The 13,707-nt window shown below is 41.2% G+C and overlaps 1 protein-coding gene and 1 long non-coding RNA gene across 2 annotated transcripts in view; one reads left to right on the top strand and one right to left on the bottom strand.

Moving 5' to 3' along the window:
• The window catches only part of LOC139376608 (melanopsin-A-like), a 45,805-nt gene that overhangs the window by 23,376 nt on the left and 8,722 nt on the right, over window positions 1-13,707 (bottom strand). The window lies entirely within an intron of this gene.
• LOC139376611 (uncharacterized) lies at window positions 11,562-13,707 on the top strand. The gene is made up of 3 exons (XR_011627947.1): window positions 11,562-11,893; window positions 12,104-12,210; window positions 13,563-13,707. It is a non-coding gene; the product is annotated as an uncharacterized lncRNA (long non-coding RNA).

Below are 13,707 nucleotides of genomic sequence, written 5' to 3'. Positions count from 1 at the left end.
CATGCGCTCTCCTCCTCTCACCTCTTCCCTTCTCTTGTGGACTTCAATGCCAACACATCAGCTGTATGTGACCTGGCGAAAAAACCTTTCCAAGCCAAACCGCTAAACAAAGCATACATCGTTGTCACCATATTATCTAAAGTAACATCATAGTCAGCATAGCTAATAGAATTAAGGCATTAGTAAGCCTGCAGTAATGTTAATGTACAGTCAGTAAGCAGTGACACCGGCGAGTCTGTGGCAATACATTAGTAATACCAAAAGCTTACCTTGACATGGAAGAGTTTGTGTTGTGGTGGAAAGTCATAGCATCCCTCTGTTTAAGCAGGGTGTTTCCGTATGCTAAACTAGATAGCTGCATTTGCTAGCTAAGTAAGTGAAACTGAAAAAAAAAGACAATCTCTGTCTCTATTTCGGTCTTGCTTCTCCTTCATTTTGGAAGAAATTAAATTTGTTCAAAACTGTTCAACTATTGTCTTTCTCTTTGAGTCAACTGCTCGCTAGAAAGCTAGCTGTCTTCCGGCTATACCATGGTGCTACGCTACAGAGTGCTGTTGTGGCTACTGTAGACCTTCTTTGCAAAATAGTGTGTTTTAATCAGTTATTTGGTGACGTGATTATATTTAGCATAACTTTTTAAATGTACATTTATGAAATTCACTGAGGAGGATGGTCCTCCCCTTACTCCTATGAGGAGCCTCCACTGCTAAACACACATGCTTTGTTTGTAAATTATGTTGGAGTGTGCCCCTGGCTATCCGTAAATACATTTTTTAAAATGGTGACGTCTGGTTTGCTTAATATAAGGAAATTTAAATGATTTATACTGTTATTTTAGCAATTACATTTACTTTTGATACTTAAGTAGATCTAAAACCAAATACTTTTAGACTTTTACTCAAGTAGTATTTTATTGGGTGACTTTCACTTGAGTCATTTTCTAACCTTTCTGGTGCAGGAGTCCCGCTAGCGACCCACCTCGACAACATCCGGTGAAATTGCATATCGCCAAATTCAAAATACAATAAACGCAGCGAGCGCCCTCGGTCACGCGCTCAATGAGACTTGTTTTGCAATAGGACCTCCTCAGGATAAACAACTATTCCTCTTTGGTTTTTCAGAATAAAATCCTAAACCATGTATATAGACTTGACATCTAGTGGAAGCCATAGGAACTGCAACTTGGGAGGCGCAAGTCTTTGGTTTCAATAGCTTAAGTTTGGAATTGGCTGGCAGGTCAACAGAAGAAAAAAAAATTGGTCCTCGGGATTTCACCTGCCAAATCAGTTCTGTTATACTAAGACATAATTGTAACAGTTTTAGGAACTTTGGAGTGTTTTCTATCCAATACTACCATGCATATGCATATCCTAGCTTCTGGGCCTCAGTAACAGGCAGTTTATTTTGGACACCTCAGTCATCCAAAATTCTGAATACTGCCCCCTATCCCTAAGTTAAGGCATCTTTACTTTTACTCAAGTATGATAATTGGGTACTTTTTCCACCACTGGGTCTCGGGACTGTTGTAGTGGTATTGATAGTGATGGCAGTGTTAATGGTAGTAGTAATGCTAGTAAAATGGTTTTCATAGGCTATGGTTATTCATGGAGACCTATTTTGGGGTGGTTTGTACGTGAGGAGTTATTATAGTGCGTTATAACGGTCTAGTAATAGTGATAGTAGTGGTGACTGTGGCAGTAGTGGTGGTGGTGGTAGCAATAGTGGTAGTTACTACTAATACCACTACTATTGCAGTAACTGTGGTAAATTGCAGCATAAAGCTTTATTAAAGCTTTTTTTTTAAGTGTCAGTCTGTACACACTGGATCAGAGCTAGTTAATGCAGACCAGAGCTATACCAATGCTACTAGCTACACCCTGGACCAGAGTTGGACCAGAGTTAGCTAACAGCAAGCTACACCCTGGACCAGAGCTTGTACAGACCAGAGATAGACCGCAGCTAGTGCAAACCAGAGCTAGAAAGCTACTAGCTATGCCCTGGACCAGAGCTAGGCCAATCTTACTAGCTATGACCTGGAACAGAAATGGACCAGAACAGGTGCAAACCAGAGGTAGTGCGTACGAGATTTAGCCAGTTGCTAGCTACACCCTGGACCAGAGCTAGTTAGTGCAGACCAGAGCTAGACAGGAGCAAGTGCGGACCAGAGCTAGCTACTAGCTATGCCCTGGACCAGAGCTGTTCCAGAGCTAGTGCGGACCAGAGCTAGATTATGACTAGGTACACTGTGGACCAGAGCTAGTTAGTGCAGACCAGAGCTAGCTACTATCTGCACCCTGGACCAGAACTAGCTAGCTACGTGCTATGCCTGGAACCAGAGCTGGACCAGAGCTAGTGCAGACCAATGCTAGACCACAGTGAGTGCAGACCAGAGCTAGCTAGTTACTAAGTGTAATCTGGACCAGAGCTAGTTAGTGCGGTCCAGAGCTAGGCCAATGCTAGTGCAGACCATTGCTTGCTTGCTAGCTAGCTATTAGCTACACCATGGACCAGAGCTGGACCAGAGCTAGCTAGCTACCAGCTACGCACTGGACCAGAGCTAGTGAGCACTAACTCTGGTCTAGCTCTGGCCCACACTCGCTAGCTCTGGTCCGCGCTAGCTCTGGTCCACGGCATAACTAGCAGTTATCTTTATGTCTTTTTGTATTTATGGTGAAGTAGTGGTAGTGACGGTAGAAGTAATTGTAGTAGTAGTAGTATTGGTATAGTACACTATAAAACCAAGTGTTTAGGATCTGAATACATAACACTTTTTAAACTCGTCAAGGCATTTAGAATTTCAATGAAAATGCGTCAGTGTTCAGATTGTAAACAGAACATGTTTATTCACTGCAACACATTAACACTTTTATTTAGCACAAAGCATTTGGGAGTGTTGTTTGAACACTGTAGGGTGTAAAGCTGTATTTTAATATTCCCCAGCATGCCTTTTGAATCAATGTGAGAGACAGGTAGCCTAGTGGTTAGAGTGTTGGGACAGTAACCGAAAGGTTGCTGGATCGAATCCCTGAGCTTACAAGGTAAAAAGTCTTGAGTAATTAACCTATTGTCAACACACTTGGCTGGATAGCCTCAATGCTTCAGGAAGCCTGGCTTCCATGCATGGCCAACAAACCAGTGATGCGTACTTTTGGAACATCTACATTTTAGAAAGTCTAATAAATCCATGTAATATAGCCTACACCATCACAATAAATACATTATTTCAGACAGGTCTAAAGAAACATGATATGAAGAAAATGTAGTCTATTTCAGAAGAACAGAATAGAATACTCTGAATTGTTAGGCACTGATCTGGCTATGCCACATGGCTGTGGGCTACACTAGTTCATTTACAGTGTCTTGCGAAAGTATTCGGCCCCCTTGAACTTTGCGACCTTTTGCCACATTTCAGGCTTCAAACATAAAGATATAAAACTGTATTTTTTTGTGAAGAATCAACAACAAGTGGGACACAATCATGAAGTGGAACGACATTTATTGGATATTTCAAACTTTTTTAACAAATCAAAAACTGAAAAATTGGGCGTGCAAAATTATTCAGCCCCCTTAAGTTAATACTTTGTAGCGCCACCTTTTGCTGCGATTACAGCTGTAAGTCGCTTGGGGTATGTCTCTATCAGTTTTGCACATTGAGAGACTGACATTTTTTCCCATTCCTCCTTGCAAAACAGCTCGAGCTCAGTGAGGTTGGATGGAGAGCATTTGTGAACAGCAGTTTTCAGTTCTTTCCACAGATTCTCGATTGGATTCAGGTCTGGACTTTGACTTGGCCATTCTAACACCTGGATATGTTTATTTTTGAACCATTCCATTGTAGATTTTGCTTTATGTTTTGGATCATTGTCTTGTTGGAAGACAAATCTCCGTCCCAGTCTCAGGTCTTTTGCAGACTCCATCAGGTTTTCTTCCAGAATGGTCCTGTATTTGGCTCCATCCATCTTCCCATCAATTTTAACCATCTTCCCTGTCCCTGCTGAAGAAAAGCAGGCCCAAACCATGATGCTGCCACCACCATGTTTGACAGTGGGGATGGTGTGTTCAGGGTGATGAGCTGTGTTGCTTTTACGCCAAACATAACGTTTTGCATTGTTGCCAAAAAGTTCAATTTTGGTTTCATCTGACCAGAGTACCTTCTTCCACATGTTTGGTGTGTCTCCCAGGTGGCTTGTGGCAAACTTTAAACAACACTTTTTATGGATATCTTTAAGAAATGGCTTTCTTCTTGCCACTCTTCCATAAAGGCCAGATTTGTGCAATATACGACTGATTGTTGTCCTATGGACAGAGTCTCCCACCTAAGCTGTAGATCTCTGCAGTTCATCCAGAGTGATCATGGGCCTCTTGGCTGCATCTCTGATCAGTCTTCTCCTTGTATGAGCTGAAAGTTTAGAGGGACGGCCAGGTCTTGGTAGATTTGCAGTGGTCTGATACTCCTTCCATTTCAATATTATCGCTTGCACAGTGCTCCTTGGGATGTTTAAAGCTTGGGAAATCTTTTTGTATCCAAATCCGGCTTTAAACTTCTTCACAACAGTATCTCGGACCTGCCTGGTGTGTTCCTTGTTCTTCATGATGCTCTCTGCGCTTTTAACGGACCTCTGAGACTATCACAGTGCAGGTGCATTTATACGGAGACTTGATTACACACAGGTGGATTGTATTTATCATCATTAGTCATTTTAGGTCAACATTGGATCATTCAGAGATCCTCACTGAACTTTTGGAGAGAGTTTGCTGCACTGAAAGTAAAGGGGCTGAATAATTTTGCACGCCCAATTTTTCACTTTTTGATTTGTTAAAAAAGTTTGAAATATCCAATAAATGTCGTTCCACTTCATGATTGTGTCCCACTTGTTGTTGATTCTTCACAAAAAATACAGTTTTATATCTTTATGTTTGAAGCCTGAAATGTGGCAAAAGGTCGCAAAGTTCAAGGGGGCCGAATACTTTCGCAAGGCACTGTAGCAGACAATATTTGCTTAAAATTCCATGGAATTCTTTTATATTTTATAGTATGAAGAATACAATTGAACATAGCTGAATAAAATAGAAAGGACATTTTCTCCAAATGCATATGCGGCTGTACTGTGTTTAGTGGTGAACAAAGAAACAGGTTAATGCTTAATTTATAATTATTTATGTAACTTTAGTTGTGATACAATCATTGGATTATATGCTTGGATTTTTACTACATTCTAAGTCTGCATGATGTGACTAATGATGATTTGAAAAAAAGTTGCATGAAAGGCCTAAGCTCTGCTTTTCTTTTTTTGCGCAGGCTGTACACACTTCATCAGGCTCTCATTCACATTTTGACAAGCACTTGATAATGCCTCAAATGTCCTGCGGTATCCCCTTTGTGTGACCATAATGCCCCCTAAAAAAAAAAAGCCATGCCTTTTGCGGGCAGTGGCTGTTGTGCCCTTGGGGTGAATATAATCATTATAATTCCCTTCTCCCGGCTGAATGATCCAAAGCACCTCTCACTCAAGTGGCTCTCCTTCACATGATTGGCTCTTTCTCACAGGCTACAAGTGAAGACATACACATATTGGAGCATATTGGAGATATTAGAAGAACTGTCCATATTTACTTTTCATCAGCCAACAAGATGAGTCGGCCTAACAAACAGCAAAACACTAGCCTATATCAATCTACTATACCCCATAGTACAAAAGTTTACCTATTCTATTCTGTGCAAGAAATAAATATTCCAAACAAGTCTGGGGCAGTTGTGGGATGGGATAGATCCCAAATAAATACAACCACTAGCTTCAAAATATATGTTTTAAGCAATGTGGCTGACAACAGATTTAGAACGTTTAGCTTAAAATGTTGATAAACTATTACTCTATTTCGTGACATTATAAGTGCAGCAATGCTCACATTGCAGTAGGCTATACGCGCAAACTTTCCATTAGCAGGAAAACACCAATCTCAAAAGTGACCGCAAATCCGATTATCCATGTCATGCTTTTATTAGAAATCAAATTAGCCACATGTGCCGAATACAACCTTACCATAAAATGCTTTCTTACAAGCCCCTAACCAACAATGCAGTTCAAGAAATAGAGTTTATTTTATTTAGTTAATATTTTCTTGAGTAGCACAATAAAATAACAATAATGAGGCTACATGCAGGGGGTACTGGTACAGAGTCAATGTGCAGGGGTACAGGTTAGTCGAGGTAATTTGTACATGTAGGTAGGGGTAAAGTGATTAAAAGTGTATTTTAATGGTGAAAATGATCTTCCCCAAACTTGAAACTCACGTGCTGCGTATGTATGCCAGTTAGGCTCTACACCCATTGTAAAGCGGATTAATGTGCTTAATTGTAAGAAGTTATTTGGCCACTTTAGTTGTGATACAAACCTTATCAAAACATAGGCCTATGGGCAAGGCTACATGAGGTGTGGGACTATGAGTCGAAAAAGTCACAAAAAAGGCATGCGTTTCTTGCCTTACTGCACACAAGCTGGGCATCATTCACAATTGATATTATACAGTCGGAAGTTAACATACACCTGAGCCAAAAACATTTAATCTCAGTTTTTCACAATTCCTGATATTTAATCCTAGTAAACATTCCATGTTTTACGCCAGTTAGGATCACCACTTTATTTTAAGAATGTGAAATGTCAGAATAATTTGTCAGAATGATTTCAGATCTTATTTCTTTCATCACATTCCTAGTGGGTCAAAAGTTTACATACACTCAATTAGTATTTGGTAGCATTGCCTTTAAATTAACTTGGGTCAAACATTTCGGGTAGGCTTCCACAAGCTTCCTACAATAAGTTGGGTGAATGTTGGCCGATTCCTCCTGACAGAGCTGGTGTAACTGAGTCAGGTTTGTAGACCTCCTTGCTCGCACACGCTTTTTTAGTTCAGCCCACACATTTTCTATAGGATTGAGGTCAGAGCTTTGTGTTGTCTACTCCAATACCTTGACTTTGTTGGCCTTAAGCCATTTTGCCACAGCTTTGGAAGTATGCTTGGGGTTATTGTCCATTTGGAAGACCCATTTGCGACCAAGCTTTAACTACCTGACTGATGTCTTGATGTTGCTTTAATATATTCACATAATTTTCCGTCCTCATGATGCCATCTATTTTGTGAAGTGCACCAGTCCCTCCTGCAGCAAAGCACCCCCACAACATGATTCTACCACCCCCAGCTTCACGGTTGGGATGGTGTTCCTCGGCTTGCAAGCATCCCTCTTTTCCCTCCAAACATACAGTGGGGCAAAAAAGTATTTAGTCAGCCACCAATTGTGCAAGTTATCCCATTTAAAAAGATGAGAGGCCTGTAATTTTCATCATAGGTACACTTCAACTATGACAGACAAAATGAGAAGAAAAAAATCCAGAAAATCACATTGTAGGATTTGTAATGAATTTACTGCAAATTATGGTGGAAGATAAGTATTTGGTCAATAACAAAAGTTTCTCAATACTTTGTTATATACCCTTTGTTGGCAATGAGGTCAAACGTTTTCTGTAAGTCTTCACAAGGTTTTCACACACAGTTGCTGGTATTTTGGCCCATTCCTCCATGCAGATCTCCTCTAGAGCAGTGATGTTTTGGGGCTGTTGCTGGGCAACACGGACTTTCAACTCCCTCCAAAGATTTTCTATGGGGTTGAGATCTGGAGACTGGCTAGGCCACTCCAGAACCTTGAAATGCTTCTTACGAAGCCACTCCTTCGTTGCCCGGGCGGTGTGTATGGGATCATTGTCATGTTGAAAGACCCAGCCACGTTTCATGTTCAATGCCCTTGCTGATGGTAGGCTTTGTTACTTTGGTCCCAGCTCTCTGCAGGTCATTCACTAGGTCCCCCCGTGTGGTTCTGGGATCATTTTGACCCCATGGGGTTGAGATCTTGCGTGGAGCCGCAGATCAAGGGAGATTATCAGTGGTCTTGTATGTCTTCCATTTCCTAATAATTGCTCCCACAGTTGATTTCTTCAAACCAAGCTGCTTACCTATTGCAGATTCAGTCTTCCCAGCCTGGTGCAGGTCTACAATTTTGTTTCTGGTGTCCTTTGAAAGCTCTTTGGTCTTGACCATAGTGGAGTTTGGAGTGTGACTGTTTGAGGTTGTGGACAGGTGTCTTTTATACTGATAACAAGTTCAAACAGGTGCCATTAATACAGGTTACGAGTGGATGACAGAGGAGCCTCGTAAAGAAGAAGTTACAGGTCTGTGAGAGCCAGAAATCTTGCTTGTTTGTAGGTGACCAAATACGTATTTTCCACCATAATTTGCAAATAAATTCATTAAAAATCCTACAATTTGATTTTCTGGAATTTTTTCCCTCATTTTGTCTATCATAGTTGAAGTGTACATATGAGGAAAAATACATGCCTCATCTTTTTAAGTGGGAGAACTTGCACAATTGGTGGCTGACTAAATACTTTTTGACCCCACAATGGTCATTATGGCCAAAAAGTTATATTATTGTTCCATCAGACCAGAGGACAATGGTCCTACCCAGCATTATCATGGCTAGACTGTATTTACAGCAGTCACAGGCACCTAATCATACCTAAATAATGTGGGGTGGTACAGAGAAGGACTGTCACCCACCGTTTGCCAAGATGGTTGTTAGTGCCTGTCCTTCCTGCTGGATCAGGATCGAACCCGGGTCTGTAGTGATACCTATAGCACTGTAGCAGTGCCTTACACCATTGCGCCACACAGGAGGCCCCTTTGTAGTCAAAAGGTTTCTGACTCATATCGATGCCACATAAGCTGTTTTCAAAGCGTTACTTGCTTTTTAGGGACAGTCACTCTTTAATCAAATGGTTTCCCGGCTTGTAAGTAAACGTTTCACCCTAAAGTCTGTTTTTTCGGCACGTGACAAACAAGATGCCCCTTCGACACTCACTGTTTGGAAAAACAGTCGATGTGCTTATGAGAAGTAGTGTGACCTACACAGATAATTCCTTCAGGCAGGACAGTGCAGACCGTGCAAGGTCCGACAAGGGGACACTCATTTTTCTCTGTTCTCCATTTCACCTTAGTGTTTTTTTTGCGGACTGGAGTCTGCAGAAACACTACAGTGAATACTGTTAGAGTTGCGTAAATTCGAATCTGGTATCAGGATTAATATAACAATGAGTCACCGATTGTATACTATGTAATTTTTATTAGCTAAGTAATAAATGGAAATGCAACTTTCGTATATACGGGCTCACTGTAATTACCACGCAGGGCAGAACAGAGAACTGACAAGATGTATGTAAACAGTGTTCGTAGAGACTGGGCTTGGTTTAGACTCACCCAGACTATTATTGATGGTTGTCGTATGAGCTGGTACCAGCCCCAGGGTGCTCCAGTTGATAGATGTAACTTGCTGTGAAGAATATCTATGCGCTCATGCTCGATACCGTTATCTCGTACCTGGCTCCTGTTATCTAACAAAAGACTGCATGTTCTGCAACACCCAGCTCTGAATGTGCCTCCCCCAACTCATTGCACAGTTCCTGTCTTCATGCTACTCTGTATTTTTCCATCATGTGAAAGGCCCATGGCCTTGAAACTGTTAACAATGTTTCAAGTCAGCTATGTTGCATAACACATACATACACAAGCCAACAGCAGATAATATTCAATCATATATGTGGTAATGGCTATAATGTAAAACACAGAATCCAACAATACGGTAGTATTTACTGCAGTATACTATAGTATAAATGCTGTGTAAAAAAGAGTAGTGTGTGTATATATACACTATAGTAATTACTGTAGTGTTTTTGCGGACTGTAGTATCCTGTAGTGTTTACTGTTGTGTTTTTGGGGACATTACTGTAGTATTCACTAAAGTGTTTTTGTTGCATTATCTTTGACATAGAAGTGGGAAGCCTTCACCTTGAGGAAACATACTGCAGAAATACTAAAAGAGCAAATGTTCCATAACCTGTAGGTCTGAGTTCTGAACAGAGTTCAGCGCTTCTGCTCTGTTCTTTAACCACAGGGAACACAATACATGGTCAGTACTTGGCATGTAGGTTTCTCACTTACAGGTGGCAAAAATTGGGATACGGGGGCAGGGTACTGTATATATAGTAGGTCCTGACTCCTGACACTTGTTAAATCAAACTTTATTAGAATTGTGTTTAAAAAATCTTGATACATTTTAGAGCACACATTTTGAAACAAAATGAAACACATATTGCTGGGGAAATTCACAGGGACCACCACCTTTTGCTTTAAGCACCTTTATCATTGGGAAAGTGCTAAACTATAACCAAAGCAAGATAATGATGATGGTGAGCTCTTATGAATGCATGTTTCATACAAGCTCAATAAAAAACACAAACATTAAAAGGTAAAAGATACAACATTCAAATAATAAGGTGAGAGGAACAGCAGGCTTTAGCATAATTGTTCATCAAATTATACATCCCGTAAAATAATGTTTCTCTTCTGATCTGCCCTGGAATGTTCAGTGCTTCCCTTTTCCTCCTTCAACCTCTTCCTTTATTTCACCCTTTATGTCTTCCTCTTTTATGTCTTCCTCTTTTATGTCCTCGCTCTCTCTTTTCCTCTGCTCTCCTCTTTCCTCAATGCCTAGCTCTGCCATTTTCTCCTCCACACGCTCTGTCATCTCGATGCTCTGTCTCACTCTCTCTCTCAAGGCAGGGAAATCATTTGGGAATATCTTTAACGTCTCACTATTATCCTGCACCATGATTATCCCAGTAGTATAATACACATTTATAGTGCCTGCCTTCGTTTTCAGTTGTTTGAAATATTCCTTAGATCTTTCATCCCACCGTTTTCCCTCAGGATAGTGTTTCAGTATTTCCTCTTCCCATGTAGAACCATTTGTTGTGTAGAAAATGAGGTCGCACGGAGCATTTTTTCTTTCATCACGATATAAAGTCTCTGGATTTTCATGCAAAATGTTTTTTTTATATATTTTCTTTTCCTTTTCATCTGTCATCCCCTCAGGGTAGGGGATGAGGGGGGGCAAATTGTTCAGTTGTTTTACCTCTGCCATTTCTAGATGTGGCAACTAGATTTCCTTTGACTGTTTGTTTACTACCACCTGTAATAAAGATGTTAATGTATTTATTATCTAGGTCACTCATTAACAACATATTCTCTTTCACAAAATAGCCAGGTTAAATATTAGGAGCAGGGCCCTGTATTTCCTTGAATACTATTGGAAGTCTTTCATCTGTACTCACTCTGGAGCTGTGTGTCCGCTTTCTCGGTCTGTAGAGGATCTGTGTTCGTTCAGTTCTGAAGCCTTTTCCTCTTCCTTTTAACAACCTCGGTGTAGCAGGAGATACAGTACTGTGTCCTCTCTAGGAAATGGTCTCCGTGTTTTCAGAGTTGTAAGGACAACTGAAAAGATGATCGTGAAAGAAGTGTAACTGGTGATATTTCCGCTGGCCACTCCCGTATATAACGTAGGTTACATTAAGGTGACGTGCCAGAGCCTTTCTGACGTTCAGGTTTTGACTGAATGAAAACGATACTAATCTGAAATGTGTGAGTGAACCCAGATGAAACTTCAGGGATGAATGTTGATCGACTGGATATACTTGAAAATACGATGGTTGCCAATGATCAGGTTACATTGCTACATTGCCATCTAACTATTTCCCTCTCTATCCCTCGCTGTCTCTCAGTGTCCGTTCAGGAGAGTTTGGAGAGGAAGTTTGGAAAACAGGGAGGGCCGATCCCTGTTGTTCCCACCGTTGACTTCCAGGCCAGAGTTGCTGTGAGCACACACACACACATTATGTAATATGTTGGCAGTTTGACAACACATATTTCCTTCCTCTCCACTCCAGGAGCTTCTGAGAAGGACATTGTTCACTCTGGCCTGGCCTACACCATGGAGAGATCTGCCAGGGTAAGAGTGTGAGCGAAAAAGTTATCCTTTTTGATAAAACTATATTAAATATATTCACGTCACCAAATACCTGATTAAAACAGTAGTCTCAATAGCACCTTCTAGGGTAGCACCACGGTATAGCCGGAGGACAGCTATTTTCCTTCCTTTTCTGCATACATTGAATTCAATACAAAACCTGTGGCTCGTGCTCCTCACCCCCCTTCATAGACCTACAGTACATGGTGATTATGATGAATTCCGGAGGACATCCTTCAACCATTCAAAGCTATTGCTGAATGAACTGACATGTCCATCCAAGCAAAGGATCAGAAAATGTACGTAGAAAATGTACCTAGTACTACACGTGTGATTTAGAAGCTTGCCGAGTTAGTGACATTGTAGGATATATTGAGATATTGAATAGTTATTTTTTAGCATTTTTACGATATTATTCCATTCAAATTAGTTTCTTCAATCTACAGGAGACGGAGCAGGCAGATTATATATTGTTTTCTTGGTTTTAGAACTACATTCTTTTGTAGCATTAGGGCCATTTATTTAAATTTGCCCTGCTAACTTTACTACTAGAGTGCAGTTTTTTTCCACCAGAATGGCTAGATAACGCTAACAACAATGTAGTGAATTTTTTGTTGAAGAAGCCCTTTCATTGCCCACATCAGATTCTGCATATTCAACCTGTGCAACACAACTAGAAGGTTGGAGAAACAGGGGTACTGCATTTTTGTGCATGTAAGAGTTGGCATTGGTACAGGCCACCAGCCATTGACACCAGGAAGGGTGGGGCCATGGACTGCTTACGCCAAATCCTGACTCTCGGCGTAATGCCTCAAGAACCCGGGATTCGTCGGGCCAGGCAATGTTTTTTCACTCCTCAATTGTCCAATGTGGGCGATCGTGTTCCCACTGGAGGCTCTTCTTGTTTTTAGCTGATAAGAGTGGAACCTGGTGTTGTCGTCTGCTGCAATAGCCCATCTATTATGATGAGTTGTGCATTCCGAGATGTCGTTCTGCACACCACTGTTGTACAGTGCCATTATTTGTCGGTTTGTGGCCCGCCTATTAGCTTGCACAATTCTTGCCATTCTCCTTTGACCTCTGTCATCTACAAGCTGTTTTTAGCCACAGGACTGTCGCTGACTGGATGTTTTTGTTTGTCGCACCATTCTCGGGTAAACCCTAGGCACTGTCGTGCGTGAAAACCCAAAGAGGCCAGACGTTTCTAAGGATACGGCGCCGAGCGCCTGGCACCGACGATCATACCACACGCAGTGGCTTAAGTCATTCATATTCCCCATTCTAACGTTCAATCAAACAGTAACTGAATGCCTCGATGCCTGCTTTATATTAAGCCACGGTCACGCCACTCACTGTCTGTTGGAGCGAACCATTATTGTGAACGGAGTGGTGTACCTAATAAACTGGCCACAATGTACAACAATATGGCTGTATTTAAATGTGTAAATAGTGTTAACTTAATATAATGTATATAATATTATTTTATGTGTACTGTAGCTGTTAACTGTATTTAGTAATAATATGATATAATGTTGTATTAGGAGTTGTGTTGACTGTCACTCTTCCTTCCGAGGCCAGAACAGACAGTAAAATGTGTCCAGTTCTCACTAGGTTATGTTTATAGAGGAATATGTCAAATTCTACCTAGCAGAGCTGGCTCTGGCCCTCGACCACCTGCACCATCTTGGCATAGTTTACAGAGACCTCAAACCAGAGATGCATTTTGTGGGACGAAGCAAGGGGACAAGATGAGGGAAAGTTCCGCTAACAAGGGCAACTACTAGGAGCTTGCAGAG

Source organism: Oncorhynchus clarkii, chromosome 20 (genome assembly GCF_045791955.1).
Source record: "Oncorhynchus clarkii lewisi isolate Uvic-CL-2024 chromosome 20, UVic_Ocla_1.0, whole genome shotgun sequence".
NCBI classification, from domain to species: domain Eukaryota; kingdom Metazoa; phylum Chordata; class Actinopteri; order Salmoniformes; family Salmonidae; genus Oncorhynchus; species Oncorhynchus clarkii.
This window is presented reverse-complemented; position numbering and strand designations above follow the sequence as displayed.